Here is a 17143-nt window from a genome sequence, read left to right as displayed (position 1 = left end):
CAATTTTCCTTTTAATATTTTGATGCCATTTGAATTTGAGCAGGGGAATAATGTACGGCACGGTGGCGCAGCGGTAGAGTTGCTGATTTACAACAGCAGAGACCCAGGTTCGATCCTGACTACGGGTGCTGTCAAGTCAAGTCAAGTCAAGTTTTATTTGTCACATACACACACGAGATGTGCAGTGAAATGAAAGTGGCAATGCTCGCGGACTTTTGTGCAAAAGACAAACAACAAAACAACCAAACAAACTATAAACACAATCATAACACACATATTATTTTACATAATAAATAATGGAAGGAAAAAAGTTCAGTAGAGTTAGTCCCTGGTGAGATAGGCGTTTACAGTCCGAATGGCCTCTGGGAAGAAACTCCTTCTCAACCTCTCTGTTCTCACCGCATGGCAACGGAGGAATTTGCCTGACCGTAGCAGCTGGAACAGTCCGTTGCAGGGGTGGAAGGTGTCTCTCATGATATTGTTGGCTCTGGAGTTGCACCTCCTGTTGTATAGTTCCTGCACGGGGGCGAGTGAAGTTCCCATAGTGCGTTCGGCCGAACGCACTACTCTCTGCAGAGCCTTCTTGTCCTTGGCAGAGCAATTCCCAAACCAGATGGTAATGTTCCCGGACAAGATGCTTTCCACCGCCGCTGCGTAGAAGCACTGGAGGATCCCCGGAGACACTCTGAATTTCCCCAATTGCCTGAGGTGGTAAAGGCGCTGCCTTGCCTTACTCACGAGTGCTGAGGCGTGTGATGCCCATGTCATATCCTCGGAGATGTGGACTCCCAGATATTTAAAACAGTTCACCCTATCCACAGGATCCCCATTTATCCTCAATGGAGTGTACGTCCTCGGATGATGTGCCCTCCTAAAGTCCATGATCAGCTCCTTCGTTTTTTTGATGTTCAAGAGGAGGCTGTTATCCTGGCACCAGAGTGCTAGATCAGCCACCTCCTCCCGGTAGGCCCTCTCATCATTGTCTGAGATCAGGCCCACCACCACAGTGTCATCAGCAAACTTAATTATTGAGTTGGAGCTGAACCTAGCCACACAGTCATGTGTGTACAGGGAGTACAGTAGGGGGCTGAGGACGCAACCCTGGGGCGATCCTGTGCTCAGGGTGAGGGACTTTGATGTATTCCCTCCCATCTTGACCACCTGGGGCCTGGCGGTGAGAAAGTCCAGGACCCAGGCACACAGGGAGGTGTTGAGCCCCCCCTTCTGGTTGTCCAGATGGGAGAGAGCAGTGTGCAAGACCTGGGAGACCGCATCGTCCGTGGATCTGTTCGGACGGTATGCGAACTGCAACGGGTCCATGTCTGTACGGAGTTTGTACGTTCTTCCTGTGACCTGCGTGGGATCTCTTCAGCATCTCTGGTTTCCTCCCACACTCCAAAGACATGCATGCTTGTAGGTTAATTGGCTATGTGTAAGATAGTCACTGTGTAGGGATCTCTGGTCGGCTTGGACTTAATGGGCCGAGGGGACTGTTTCTATGCTGTATCTAAACTAAAAAAAACCCAATGAAAATCTAAGCGTAAATTCTGTTTCTGCAAAAGAAAATCTATTTTCACACCAAATTAAATTCACATACCTCTTAAAACCAAATGGAGTAGACATGTTGTTAGGAATCATTTGCCGTTACCTTACGAGCTTGCAATGGGTGTGAAAACAGCAATTCTCTGGTTTTGCTTAAAAGTGAGAATCTTCTCCATTTTGCTAACCTCTCCCAGGGCTACTCACATGCAGGATGAAATTTCAAATTACGCAAAGTCAATGAATTCATCTGTTGTTTTGCAAATCTCTTTAGGTTTAAAAAAGCTTTAACCAGCCACTTATAGAAATGAGCAAATTGCTCGACAGACTGCCATGTAACAATAACACTGGCCAACACATTTCTTGCAATACTCTTTCGTATAGCTGAGCTCTCGAACTCCGAGTTATATTAATCATCAAACTTTAAGGATAAGGAGGAAGTCTTTTAGGACCGAGATGAGAAAAACATTTTTCACACAGAGAGTGGTGAATCTGTGGAATTCTCTTCCACAGAAGGTAGTTGAGGCCACAATTCATTGGCTATATTTAAGAGGGAGTTAGATGTGGCCCTTGTGGCTAAAGGGATCAGGGGGTATGGAGAGAAGGCAGGGATGGGATTTTGAGTTGGATGATCAGCCATGATCATATTGAATGGCGGTGCAGGCTCGAAGGGCCGAATGGCCTACTCCTGCACCTATTTTCTATGTTTCTATGATAGGAACTGGTCACAAGTCAATGATTTCAGTCACACAGAAAGAACAGTCTGAGTGTTTATTTTCACTTTGACGTTCCAGACTTACGTCCCCCTCTTCATTTTGAAGATCTCTTTGCACGGCTCATTTTCAAGGTTTCACAGCCAAGGTTTCCAGGTCTGTTTGTGGTCACATGTGCCAATAGCCTGGCATCGCCCCACATGGCCTTAACGTCCACGGGACTTGCCATCGCCCGCTGGGGGGCTTTGACATTGAGAGAAGAATGGAACACAGGGGAGAGATAAGACTTTGCCTTCCATCGCAGTGAGAAGGAGATTCACTGTGATGGATGTTTGTGTGAATTGTGTTGTTTGTGTGTCTTGGTTCTTTTATAACTGCAGAAACCAAATTTTGTTTGAACTTCTTTTGAGGTTCAAATGACAATAAATGTGGATTGTATTGTATTACAGTGTGAAACGCGATTACCTTTTAAGGCTTTCATGGGAAGTCTGACCAAAAAGCAAACCGTGGTTCCAAGTATAGAAACAAGATGCCCAGCAGATCAGGCAGCATCTCTGGAGAAAAAGAATAAGTGACCTCCCGGGTTGGAATAGGTGGCGTTCCAACCGGAAATGTTTCCTGTCATTTATCTCCAGAGATGGAACCCTTCTTCAGATGGGACGAAAAAAAGAATAGGAGATATTCTGGGTTGGAATATCACCTATTCCAACCAGGAACATCACGTAATCTTTTTTTATCCAGAGATGCTGCCTGACCACTGAGTTACTCCAACATTTTGCGTCTATCTTTATACAAACCAACGCAAGGAGAAGAATGAATACAAGTTTATTGGCCAAGTATTGACATACAAGGAATTTGCCTTGGTGCTCCGCTCCCAAGTAACAACACGACATACAGTGACCATTAAGAATGACACATAAAACATTAAACATTAATAATAAAACATTATAGTTTGAACATGTGAATGAAATAAAATACCAGAGTAAAAGGAGGCCACAGACTTTTGGTTATTGATAACATCTGCAGGTTATGGGGAGAAGGCAGGAGAATGGGGTTGAGAGCGAAAGATAGATCAGCCTTGATTGAAGGACAGAGTAGACTTGATGGGCCGAATGGCCTAATTTTGCTCCTCGAACTTAGAACTTATGAACTTATGAAATTGAAACCACGTGAAATTCTGTTAATTGGAAAATTTGTATTCACTTCAAACAAATTGTAAATATACAGCTGCCACTTAAAGTAAGATTGATGTTTCATCTGATTGTGATAAAAATCTAACAGGTGTCTAACATCCTTCAGGGAAGGAAACCAGATGTTCATCTGTCCCACATGTGCCTGCTATTGATTGTGAACTGATTGGTGAAGTCATCTCGCAAGATGTCCATTTTATTAAATTGTTTCAATGCTGGCAGACAGACAGTCTGAAGAAGGGTCTCGACCCGAAACGTCACCCATTCGTTCTCTCCAGAGATGCTGCCTTTCCCGCGGAGTTACTCCAGCATTTTGTGTCTATGGTGGAAGTAGGCAAATGGCATTTTTTATTTTTTTTTAAATTTATTAGAAGTAAGTACAATGCAGTGGTACCTTTTTTCAGGTGCCAAATATATGTTGGCATGTTACATTCTATGTACAACATCATTGGCATTTAAGAGGCTTCTGGATAGGCGCAAGGATATGCAGGAAATCGACGGGCATGGATCATATTCAAGCAGAGGAGATTAGATTGACTTGGCATCATTTGTGGCTCAAAGGCCATTGTGGCCCAAAGACCATGTTCCTGTGCTGTACAGTTCTATGTTCTCTAGTGTACTCATGTTAAACCCTCTTGCCTGCACCAAATTACATTTTCTTGAGTGAATTATGTTTTGACAAAGCACACATCTTTACGTTGTGGATGATTTGTATAGTTTAATTTAGAGACACAGTGCCGATATGGACCATTTAGCCAACCGAGTCCGTACCAACCACAATCCCTGTACATTAGCACTATCCTGCACAGAAATGGGCAACGTTTAGGGGCGAAACCCTTCTTCAGACTTCAGAAGGGTGTCTACCTGTAACGTTGCCTATTTCCTTCGCTCCATAGATACTGCCTCACCCGCTGAGTTTTTCCAGCACTTTTGTCTTCCTTCGATTTTCCAGCATCTGCAGTTCCTTCTTAAACATTTAGGATTTTGTACAATGCTTTGCCATTTTAACGGCGGGTATCAATTTGGCGATGTATGGATGTTTTTTTAAAGTGTCGACACTGGGTGTTTACAGTGTGACCCACTGTTGCCGACAAGCTTTAAAAGGCGTGGTGGGGAGAGGTGTCGGATAATGGAAATACATTCAGACGTGATAAACCCCTGGAGAGTCATCCATCAACATGTTCCATTTACCAATTTAAACACTTTAGCCTTCTTTAGCAGATTTTGTGAAGACAATCTAACATGCAATTAGTTGAAAACTTCCAGGTTTCAAAATGTAAGCTGTCACATGCATCGTGGAAACAGCGACAGGCACAAGGTACTCAGCGGAGAGAAATGTTTGAACAGTGCTGCGATGACGACAGGAAAGTAGGCAGATTGTCACTTTATATTGCTCCAAATTTTATAGAGGGTTCGTTATATATGCACTGTTTCAGATCGGTGCCTGGAGTTGAATTCTGGTGTCCCAGATTTATGCTAAACACGGTATTCATATCAGTTAGCTGTGACATCTACAATTCATCGCCATGAATTTAATCCTTAAAACCCTGTCCCACTGTACAAGTTCATTCAAGAGTTCTCCCGAGTTTGCCCTCATTCAAACTCGGAGATTTACGGTAATGGCCGCTCGTAGGTACTCGGGGCTCTCGTGGACATTTTTGCAACGGGTTGAAAAATTTTCCAGCACGTTGTAAAACCTTCACGAGTCTTCCCGAGCTTACCGCGTTTCCCGAGTACCTACCATTAGCGTTGCGAGCCGCTAAGAGACGTCCCGTGCTCCGACGTACCCGCTATGTACATTAGACGTACTTACCACGAGTCTGATTTTTTTTTAAACTCGGGAGAGCTCTTGACTCTTGACTCGCACAGTGGGATAGGGCTATTAGACAATGGAGGCAAGTCAAGGTGGGGTGTTTGTTTTTTTAGAGTTACTGTGCGGAAACAGGCACTTCGGCCCACCGAGTCGACACCAACCAGAGATCCCCGCTCATTAACACTACCCTGTACACACTCAGGACAATTTGACACATACACCAAGGCAATTAACCTACAAACCTGTACGTCTTTGGAGTGTGGGAGGAAACGGAAGATCTCGGAGAAAACCCACGCAAGTCTCGGGGAGAACATACAAACTCCGTACAGAACTCACACATAGTCAGGATCGAACCCGGGCCTCTGGCGCTGCAAACACTATAAGGCAACAACTCTACCACTGCGCCACCGTGCTCCCCTTGGACCTGGTGGTGCAAGCAGAGATGACAGCGGTGTTTAAGAGGCTTTTAGAAGGGCACATAAATATGAAGAGATCATTGAAAACAGAATTGATCATTGAATTGAGATCATTTTCGGCACAGGCAGTGCCTGTTTCTGTGCTGTTCTGTTCTATGTGTAGGAAGGAACTCCAGAGGTTGGTTTATACCGTAGATAGTCACACAGCGTTGGAGTAACTCAGCGGGTCGGGCGGCATCCTTTGTGTGGAACCCTTCATCAACTGGGGAGACATCAGTCTGAAGAAGGATTCCAACCCAAAACATCACCCATCCTTTTTCTCCAGAAGAGGTGCCTGACCCGTTGAATTACTCCAGCACTTTGTGTCTATATTCTGTTGTACTGATGCCATTCAAGAGTGGACCACTCAAATGTGATTTACAGCAGTGTGTTTTGTTCTCTAATAGCCTTTCAATGTTCATGGTCAATAATTGAATGATTAAAATGATGCTTTGGCTGTCACGGTTGAAGAATTTCCAAACATAACTGAAAGCTTTACAGTCTAATATTGACAATGGCAACAGAAAGATTGACAGAAAATAGACACAAAAAGTTGGAGTAACTCAGCGGGTCAGACAGCATCTCTGGAGAAAAAGGAATAGGTGACGTTTTGGGTCAAGACTCTTCTTTACCCGAAACGTCACCCATTCATAGATAGAGAAAAACAGAAACATGAGGGGGATTGAGGGGGGATCTTATAGAAACTTACAAAATTCTTAAGGGGGTTGGACAGGCTAGATGCAGGAAGATTGTTCCCGATGTTGGGGAAGTCCAGAACAAGGGGTCACAGTTTAAGGATAAAGGGGAAATATTTTAGGACTGGGATGAGAAAAACATTTTTTACACAGAGAGTGGTGAATCTCTGAAATTCTCTGCCACAGAATGTAGTTGAGGCCAGTTCATTGGCTATATTTAAGAGGGAGTTAGATGTGGCCCTTGTGGCTAAAGGGATCAGGGGGTATGGAGAGAAGGCAGGGACAGGATACTGAGTTGGATGATCAGCCATGATCATATTGAATGGTGGTGCTGGCTCGAAGGACCGAATGCCCTACTCCTGCACCTATTTTCTATGTTTCTATGTTTCATAGAAAATAGGAGGAGGAGTAGGCCATTCGGCCCTTCGAGCCTGCACCACCATTCAATATGATCATGGTTGATCATCCAAAATCAATACCCTGTCCCAGCTTTCTCACCGTATACCTTGATTACATTAGCACTAAGAACGATATCTAACTCCCCCGTGAATACCTTTTCTCTCTCCCGCTGAGTTACACCAGCTTTTTGTGCCTATCTTCGGTTTAAACCAACACCTGCAGTTCCTTCCTGCATTGACAGAAGAATACAAAGTGCGGGAGCAACTCCTCAGGCCAGCAGGCGGCTTTGGGAAACATGGATAAGTAACGTTTTAGGTTGCGATCCATCTTCACGTTTGACGGTGCTGGATAAAACATTTGGACATTGGCTTTATTAAAGCTTGGAAATGGACATTGTTTGTTAAATTGAGCGTTTCAAACTATTACTGCAGTTCAGACAAAAAAATCGGACGTTGCATTCATTGTGGTATAATTGCACACTGTGCAAAGAAAATACTGGACTAAGATCTCTCCGCATTTTGCAATCAAGGGACCGTGTCTGAGTCGTTTCTCAAACTATCACCCTCGCTGCACTAAGGAGATGAAAAACATATAATTTGGAAGATCATTTTTCTGTGAATCAGAGCTTGGGTAGATAATGGAGACCTACATTTGACTGCAATATAAAACACAATTTAATCAAAGTTGGGTGGAATTCTTCTCTTCATTTATTGAAATAACTATTGCAATGTTCCAACTTTTCTGTTCCGTGTTTAAATAAATGTTGCAAATGATTTCACTGCTCCTTCGAGTGTTACGATGGCATTATATCCCCACTTTTCTAAATCTTTAGAGACATGTTTTTCCTTTGTCAGCTCTTGTCAATGCATTTTGAGAATGGTATGAACTAAACCATCATCATCTGAGACTGAAGATAGTCAACAAAGTGCTGGACAGGCAGCATCTCTGGAGAAAAGGAATAGGTGACGGTTCGGGTCGAGAACCCCTCTTCAGACTGAGAGCAGGATTTTTCAATGGCAGACAAAAATGCTGGAGAAACTCAGTGGGTGAGGCAGCATCTATGGAGCGAAGGAAATAGGTGACGTTTCAGGTCGAGATCTATTTGACCTATTTTGACCTATTTTACATATGACGCATAATTGAGGCGCAAATGATGGCCAGGCAAATGAAAGGCCAAGTCGTGCAAAGTAAATTGCCCAGTCTGATGAACAGAATGATTCTGAATGTGCTGGAATTTTGCTCATTACAGCACACTAATAAAGGGCCTATCCCACTTGGCTTCCATTTGCGCCTCATTTACGCATCTTATAGGTCGAAGCTTCATTACGCGCGATGTCGCGCGCAAATGCGTCTGGTGCGTGCGATGACATTAGAATACCCTGCAGTGCACGGCGACGCATGGTTACGCGCGGTGACATAACTATACGTCACCACGTGATACATGTGAGACATCGGGATGCCAGCGTGCGACGCAAATGCATCAGCGTGTGTACCCAATGCGTACGCGATATGTCACACAGGTGGCGCACGAGGATTTCGCGCAGCACGATAATCCGGGAGCGGCGAGCGATACTGCGCGCAACTCCACACTCCTCCATGCCTCTCCTTGCGCCCATCCCCCGCTACCCACACGCTACCCATGCGTCACAACACGACAACTTCATTTTGGGAGATCGCGTAAATGGTACGCAGATGACGGCCAAGTGGGACAAGCCCTTTACTTAACTTGAAGAAGGAGAACCATTCAGCCCATCGAGCCTACTCCACCATTCAATCAATGGTGATCTATTTTTCCTTCTCGGCCCCATTCTCCTGCCTTCTCCCCGTAAACATAGATGATCTTACTAATCAAGAATCTGCTTTAAAAATACCCAATATCTTGGCCTCCACAGCTACCTGTGGCAATGAATTCCACAGATTCACCACCCTCTGGCTCAAGAAATCCCTCCTCATCTCCATTCTAAAGATACGTCCTTTAGTGCTGTGGTTGATTCTAGACGCTCCCTTTTGCTGGAAACATCCTCTCCATATCCACTCTACATATGCTCTTCATTATTGGGTAGGTTCCCTCTTCATCCTTCTAAACTCCAGCGAGTACAGGTCCAGAGCCCTTAAACGTTCTTCATACGTTAACCTAGCAATTCCCAGGATCGTTCTTGTAAGCCTCCTCTGGACCCTCTCCAAAACCAGTACATCCTTCCTCAGATATGGGGCCCAAAACGGCTCACAATGTTCCAAATGTGGCCTCTTTAGCCCCCTATAAAGCTTCAACCATGCAAGCTCAATATGTTTCAACTAAAGGAAGAAACTTTGCAGTGACGATCATCTCTCTTGGCAGAGAACTGAGAGCTTGGGTTTGCAAGATCAGTTTATATTGACTGCTGACTAAGCATCATTTTTACATCATGTAAATTTTCAATGGAGTTTATTTTTTAACTCAAATCATTTACTTTATGTGCATCTTCAATGTTTCTTTCAGCGATTTGATTGCTAAACTGTTGTATTCAATCTAATTAAATTGCAGATTTCAACGGTTTTCCCACAAGAAGAGCTTTCATTTCTTATACAAATCCTATTTGAGTCTACCCTTTGGGGAATACATGTGAGGGAAAGGCTACATTCAACTCATTAACTAATTGCACGGTTATCAAATGTTCGGCAATTGTATCATTTCCAGAAATGTTTGAACTCTGCTGATCTGAGGACTTTTTTCTTCTTCTTCTTCTTGAGCCCTTTGCTCCTCTAGGGAGCATCTAGTCCATTGACAAATATCTTCCACCTCACTCGGTTGTTGGCAGTTCTTTCGAGGTCTCTCCAGTTGAGCCCACTCTCAGACATTTCAGTCTGGACACCTCTTCTCCAGCTGTTCCTGGGGCCACCTCTTTTCCTTTTTTCCTTGGGGGTTCCATTTCTGGTGATGTTTGTGGCAGGTTTCCTGAGGGTGTGTCCAATCTGACTCCATTTTCTCCATCAAGTTTGTAAATCCATCGGCTCCTGGCTTGTTCTTTTCTACATGTCCACATTGCTTGCTTTGTCTCTCCACCAGATGTTAAGTATCCTCCTAAGGCAGGTGTTCATGAATGTTTGCAGCCTGTTTGTGGTGTGTTTTGTTGTTTTCCATGTCACTGATCCATACAACATCACCTGTTTCACATTTGAGTTAAAGATGTGTATGTTGGTGTTGATTGCGATGTGTTTTAAGCTCCAGATCTTCCTGAACATGTTAAGCACCACCCTAGCCTCATTGAGTCTACTTTGTATGTCTGCCTCTGCCCCTCCGGTGATGAACACAACACCAAGGACCTTTTTAGTTTTGTTGATTTCCACCTCATCTCCTTCCTGAAGGAATGTCCTTTTACTCTACTGCAAATGTACATCTTTCAGGATCAGCCTGAAGCTGCAACTTCCAGCACAAAAAATAAATCAAATAATGTGTTAACAGTTTTATTTCTCAAGCATTACAGATCAAGGAAGTGTCTGAAAAATCCATGGTGCATCTTTGTTAACAGTTCCTGCACCTTAAACCTGAACCTTCTGAGATGTTTTTCATATGAGTAAAAATAAAGATCAGAAATAATCCACATTTTCTTGAATGGTGAAAGACTTCCACTGCAAGGTATTATCAGAAAATACTGGAAACTTTCAGCAGGGCAGAAAGGAAAATAGAGTTAATATTTTAGGTCGAAAACCTGAGGACTTTCCAAATTCTGATCAAGGGCCTTTAACTTGAAACATTAGGTCTGTTTCTTCTTCTGATCTGCCAGTCTTTCTGATTTATTTCAGATTTCCAGCATCTGCAGTTTTTTTAAATTTTCTTCATCTTATAACTTGGTGGGCTTTGTCGATGTGAAAATCTGAGGACTGCTTAAATAGTTTCTGATTACTGTTAAAAAGCAGTAAAGAGAGGGCGACACAGTGGCACAGCGGTAGAGTTGTTGCCTCACAGCGCCATGGACGTTTATACGTTCTCCGCGTGAGTTGCGTGGGTTTCCCCCGGGTGCTTCAGTTTCCTCCAAAACTCCAAAGAAGTACAGGTTTGTAGGCTGATTGGCTTGGCAGATTGTCCCTCTTGTGTGTAGGATAGTGTTAAGTGTGCGGGGATCGCTAGTCAGCATGGATTAGGTGAGTTGAGTGGCCCGTTTCTGTGCTGTATCTCTAAACTAAAGTTGGGGGGAAAAGAGACCATCAGAATGAGAAAAAATGTAGAATGCTAATGTGCTAGATTGTGTAACATTCCAAACTAAAATATTCCGTCGTTCCAAAGAATAACCCAGGACCAGAGTTCTAATTGAGTTCAGTTTAGAGATACAGTGCGGTAACAGGCATATCCATGCCAACAAGCGATCCAATGGCCTGTTTCTCCCCATGGCCTGCAGAGGTTTTCTCCGGGATCTTTGGTTTCCTCCCACACTACAAAGTTGTACAGGTTTGTAGGTTAATTGGCTTTGTGTGTGTGTGTGTGTAAATTGTCCCTAGTGTGTGTAGGATAGTTTTAGTGTGCGGGGATCGCTGGTCAGTGCGGACTCGGTGGGCCTAAGGGCCTGATTCCTCGCTGTATCTCTAAACTAAACTAGAAATAACTGCAACACCTCAGAAGGTGGGGACCAACTGCACTGAAATTTCATATTGCAGTGAAGTGCAATAGATTTGCAGAATATAGTGGCTGGCTCTGTGAAAGCTGCCTGGCTGTCTTGTTGGCATTGATTAACAAGTAACGCTGCACACAAATTTACCGATCCATAAAGGTTCAATCCCTTTTGACCCTGTCTGTTTTATAATCAGCCCAAAAGGACTGATAATGATCTGCTTGCTGTGATTATTCTGAAAACTAATTGGTACAGGAAATCTTATTAGTCATCAAACTCATAATACTTAATAAATTAGTATTAATAGCCCACCTGTTCAGCTTAACTGGCCCGTAAACTATTGGCACCAGATACAGCGTTTTGGTTCTTTCAAAGATCAGAATTCAAACTGATGGTCAAATGCATAACAATTTCAACAGCACTTTCACAAGATGTTTAATTTCCTGGTTGAGAAAACATGTTTAAAAGGAATTCTGGAGCAGAATGCTAAGGCAATGTCTTCTGAACACTAGAAAAAGCCCGAACCGTCCTGTCATTTACAATTTGCTTCCTTACAAATAATAAAATTATTGGATGGTAAAATGTATTTCTTAATGGAAAAAACTTGCGTTGGATAGAGTTTTAATGACAAGAATTTAAAGGTTGCAATGACTGTTGGAAAAGGTGTCGGACAATATTTGCCAGTGTTTCCATCAATCCCGTCACCTGTTTGAATGTAGGGAGACACAAAATGATGGAGTAACTCAGCGGGTCAGGCAGCATCTCCAGAGAAAAGGAATTGGTGACGTTTCGGGTCGAGACCTTTCTTCAGACTGAGAGTCAGGGGAAAGGGAAATGGGAGATATAGACGGTGATGTAGAGAGATAGAGAACAAATAGAAACAAAGATACGCTAAAACAGCAACTATGGTCAAGGAATGGTGGAGCCCACAATGGTCCATTGTTGGCTGTGGGCTAGGTGATAATGAGTTATACGGACAATGAAACTCAACAGGTTGACAGCTAAACTAGTGCAACTAGGGTGGGGGAGGGATGGAGAGAGAGATTACTTGAAGTTAGAGAAATCAATATTTATATTGCTGGGTTAGAAACATAGAAACATAGAAAATAGGAGCAGGCGTCGGCCATTCGGACCTTGGAGCCAGTACCGCCATTCAATATAATCATGGCTGATCATTCAAAATCAGTACCCCGTTCCTGCTTTATCCCCATATATTCCCTTGATTCCGTTAGCCCGAAGAGCTCTATCTAATTTAATCTTGAACACAGTTGTAAGCTGCCCAAGCAAAATATGAGAAGCTGTTCCTCCAATTTGCGTTTAGCCTCACACTGACAATGGAGGAGGCCCAGGACAGAAAGTGTAGTTTGGGAATGGGAGGGAGGGTTAAAGTGTTTGGCAAGCGGGAGATCATGTCGGCCAAGGCGGGCTGAGCGGACGTGTTCGGCGAAACGATCGGCGAGTCTTCCATTGATCTCACCGATATATGTCCACACCTGGAACAAGGGATACAGTAGATGAGGTTGGAGGAGGTTTGAATGTACCTTGTTTTTAATTAAACAATGAGACAGTTGAACCACTGAACCATTGAGTAAATTACTTTCAGAAATTACGTGCAACCAGGAGATGTTCTTGAACTTGTATCACAGCCTGAAATGCTCTATCCTTTTCTCTTGCAGTTTAAGAAGTGACTGCTGTTGTCAGAACATGTCCCCAACTTAGATACGGAGTTCTCTATTCTGTTGAATCACAATAAAAAACAGAAACTGCCAACATGAAGTGAGTTATTCATAACTTGCTATGATTGAACATAATGTGTAGGAAGGAACTGCAGATGCTGGTTTATACCGAAGACAGACACAAAATGCTGGAGTAATTCAGCGGGTCAGACAGCATCTCTGGAGAGAAGGAATGGGTGATCCAGTCCCCAGATGCTTGTGAGGAGGGCTATACAAATGTTGACATAGCTGGAAACAACACTGTAATTCGGTGGTCCAATTTGGTGATTAGATTTTTAATAGAAAAAGCATCGGGTTCTTTCAGTTTTATCACAGTAGTTCTGGAGTGGCTTGCCTGACCACAGCAACATCAACCAGATTCTGATGAAGGGTCTCGATCTGAAAAGTCACCCTTTCCTTCTCTCCAGAGATGCTGCCTGGCCCGCTGAGTTACTCCAGCATCCTATCCCCTTAAATCAGTTCTGTTCAGTTCAGTTTAGTTTATTGCCACGTGTACCGAGGTACAGTGAAAAGCTTTTTGTTGCATGCTATCCAGTCAGCAGAAAGACAATACATGATTGCAATTATTCCATTGACAGCATATAGATACATGATAAGGGAATAATTTTTAGTGCAAGATAAAACCATCCAAGAATAGTCCGAGGGACATCAAAGAGCAAGATAGTAGTTCAGGACTGCTCCCTAGTTATGCTAGAATAACTAGAGAGTTTGGTTGCCTGATAAGAGCTGGGAAGAAACTGTCCCTGAATCTGGAGGTGTGCATTTTCACACTTCTATACCTTTTGCCTGATGGGAGAGGGGAGAAGAGGGAGTGTGACTCATCTTTGAATTCTGGTCATGCAACTAACTGCCTAATGCTTGAATCCTTAATTCCAAAATGGGTGAACATTGCAAGATGCAGTTCTGCGTTCTCTGATCTTGCCTGACATAACACGCAGCTGCATTGATTAAAATATATTTGCGTAACTCAATCTTATGAGCTGAAGGGTTTGGAAAAACAAGAGAGGACATCAAGAATGAGAATATTACTAATGGTGGAATAATATGGGGTAATTGCATATTGATGTTGCTTTACTCATTATATTGGAGTGCTGCCCTTTGCAATTGATCAGGAAGAATAAAGCTGGATATAATCTGATTTGTGCATGTTACACAATGGCCTCAAATTCATCTCAAATCAAATTGAATTGAACTGATGCTGAAATCAGAATCCTGATCCTTGATCAGAACTGACAGTTATTGAATCTGTCAGGAATAAAATTACATCTCAATAATAATTTGTATTTTCTGTTGTTACTGAGTTTATCAATTTAGATTGTGTACCAAGGGGGTCAACTGTAATTTTATTTACAGGCATCACATTTGCGCAATTGTGAATAGAAATCGTGATGGCATATCCAGGGTTAGAACAGTAAAGCCAAAGTATTTTGCACATATCAAATTGAGATGCTAGTTATATGCAATTTATAACATGGCATGTGTGGGAAGGAACTGCAGATGCTGGTTTACACCAAAGATAGACACAGAATGTCGGAGTAACTCAGCGGATCAGGCTGCATCTCTGGATAGAAGGAATGGGTGACGTTTTGGGTCTTCAGACTGAGCATCAGGGGAGAGGGAGTTACAGAGATAAGGAGGTATAAGAGATCACAAGAGATGGAGATTGAGGAAGATGTATAATAAACCATTGTTAGCTTGGACAAGGTGACAACAAAGCAAACAGAGATAAAATATAATCAGGGGAGCTGGTGGGAGGACTGGGAAGGGGAGGGATGGAGAGAGAGGGAAAGCAAGGGTTACTTGAAGTTAGAGAAGTCAATATTCATACCACTGGGGTGTAAGCTGCCCAAGCGAAATATGAGGAGCTGTTCTTTCAATTTGTGCTGGGTCATGAGTCATGAGTACGTAGCAATTTATCCCAAAGATCCCATGCACTATTCAGACTAGGTGGTGCTTGGCTCACAGATTCAGCGACCAGGTTTGATCCTGACCTTTGATGCTGTCTGTATTCTCCTTGTGATAGTATGGGGCTGCTCAATTTCTATCCAGATTCTCGAAGAGGGATAGACAGTGTGAATGCACAGAGTCTTTTACCTGGAGTAAGTGAATCATGAATCAGAGGACATAGGTTTAAGGTGAGAGGGGAAAGCTTGAATAGGAACCTGAGGGGCAACCTTCTTTTACACGATGGTATATGGAATGAGCTTCCAGAGGATGTAGTTGGGGCAGATACTATCACAATGTTTAAAAGACATTTGGACAGATACATGGATAGGGTAGGTTTGGAAGGACAAGGGCCAAACTCAGGCAGGTGGGACAAGAGTAGATGGGGCATGTTGGGCAGCATGGGCAAGTTGGGCTGAAGGGCCTGTTTCCATGCTGTATGACTCTGTGACTCTTATCACATCAGCAACATCACTCATTCACACTGTTTCTGAGTTAACCCACTTTTGCAACCACTTCTTAAAGTCGAAGTCAATTTTATTTGTCACTTGCACCCGAAGGTGCAGTGAAATGAAGCGCAGCGTCTCTTAGACACTGGCGGCAATTTACAGAGGCCAATTAACCTGCAATCCTGCGGGTTCTTGGAACGTGAGAGGAAAACAGAGCACCCGAAGGAAACCCATGTCGTCACGATGAGATCCTGCAATCTCCACACAGACAGCACCCGTAGTCAGGATCAAACCCGGGTCTCTTGCACTGTAAGGCAGCAACTCTACCGCTGCGCCACCGTGCCACACAGAATTCTAATGAAATGTGAGATCAATGCCAAAATATTTTATCCAACTCAATATCTATCAACAGAGAAATATTTCAAGATGTTTCATGGATAAATTGACTGTTGGACGTTGAATCAATTGCGATGACTACACAAATTTAAATAAAGTACTGTATTGAGCTCGGAAGGAAATGTTATGGTTATTATCCATCTACTAAAGATCTTATTTATTATCATGAACATTGAAAACATCTGTCTCATATTTTTACTTTTGCCAATTGTGCTAAATTCTGATTTTTGGAGAGCATTGCCACAATTCTTTGTGTACTGTACCTTCAAATTATTTCCCTTTGATCTTCTAAAACAAGTCAACCAAAAATTGTTAAATTGTTGTGGATGGGAAAGTAATCCTGTCAGCGGATCAAAAATGCACCTTCTACTGATAGTGTACACTCCCCGTTATTTTATTAGTAATATTATCCCACTGGTTTTAATGGGACCAAATCTCAGGAGCAGGGTATTTTTTTCAAAGTTTTTTTCTAAACGTGCTTTGATGTTTATGTTTTCTTCCAACAGTTGGAGGCCCTTTGAGTTCATGCTTGCTTCAAGAACCACCTGGATTTTACCCCTCTTTTCCTTGTAACGTTCTCTCTCGCATGTGCATCAACTCAGTGCACTTTCGAGTTCATTTTAAAATTATTTTATTTGTTTTTAAATCGTTGAATGGCCTCGCCCCGCCTTACCTCTCTGAGCTGCTCCACCCATATGCTCCTGCCCGGTGCCTCAGGTCAGCTGATCAGCTGCTCCTTGAGGTACCAAGGTCTAAGCGGAAGCTCAGAGGGGATAGAGTCTTTTCTGTTGCTGCTCCGGCACTCTAGAACACCTTGCCGTTGCACATCAGACAGGCCCCCTCACTGTCCATCTTCAAATCCACCCTAAAAACTCATTTTTAGTCTCTGGCTTTCGACACTGCCTGAGACATTGCTCCTGTTTTTAGTGCTTTTAATGTCTTTTAATTTTTACTGTTTTATAGCCCTTTGTTTTACGGTTTTTAATGGTTTGTAATAACTTCTTGTCCATGAGTTCTCATGTACAGCACTTTGTGGCAACTGCAGTTGTTTAAAGTGCTTTATAAATAAAGTTATTATTATTATTATTATTATTATAACTCCACCATATTGTTATCGTATCTGCCTCAACATCCTCCTCTGTCAGCTCATTCCATATACCCGCATCTGTCAGCAAAGAAAATAAAAGTATATGTTTTCCACTTTCCCTTGAGATGTTGCAGCCACTAT

The sequence above is a fragment of the Leucoraja erinacea genome, chromosome 31, assembly GCF_028641065.1.
Source record: "Leucoraja erinacea ecotype New England chromosome 31, Leri_hhj_1, whole genome shotgun sequence".
Lineage (NCBI taxonomy): Eukaryota > Metazoa > Chordata > Chondrichthyes > Rajiformes > Rajidae > Leucoraja > Leucoraja erinaceus.
This window is presented reverse-complemented; position numbering follows the sequence as displayed.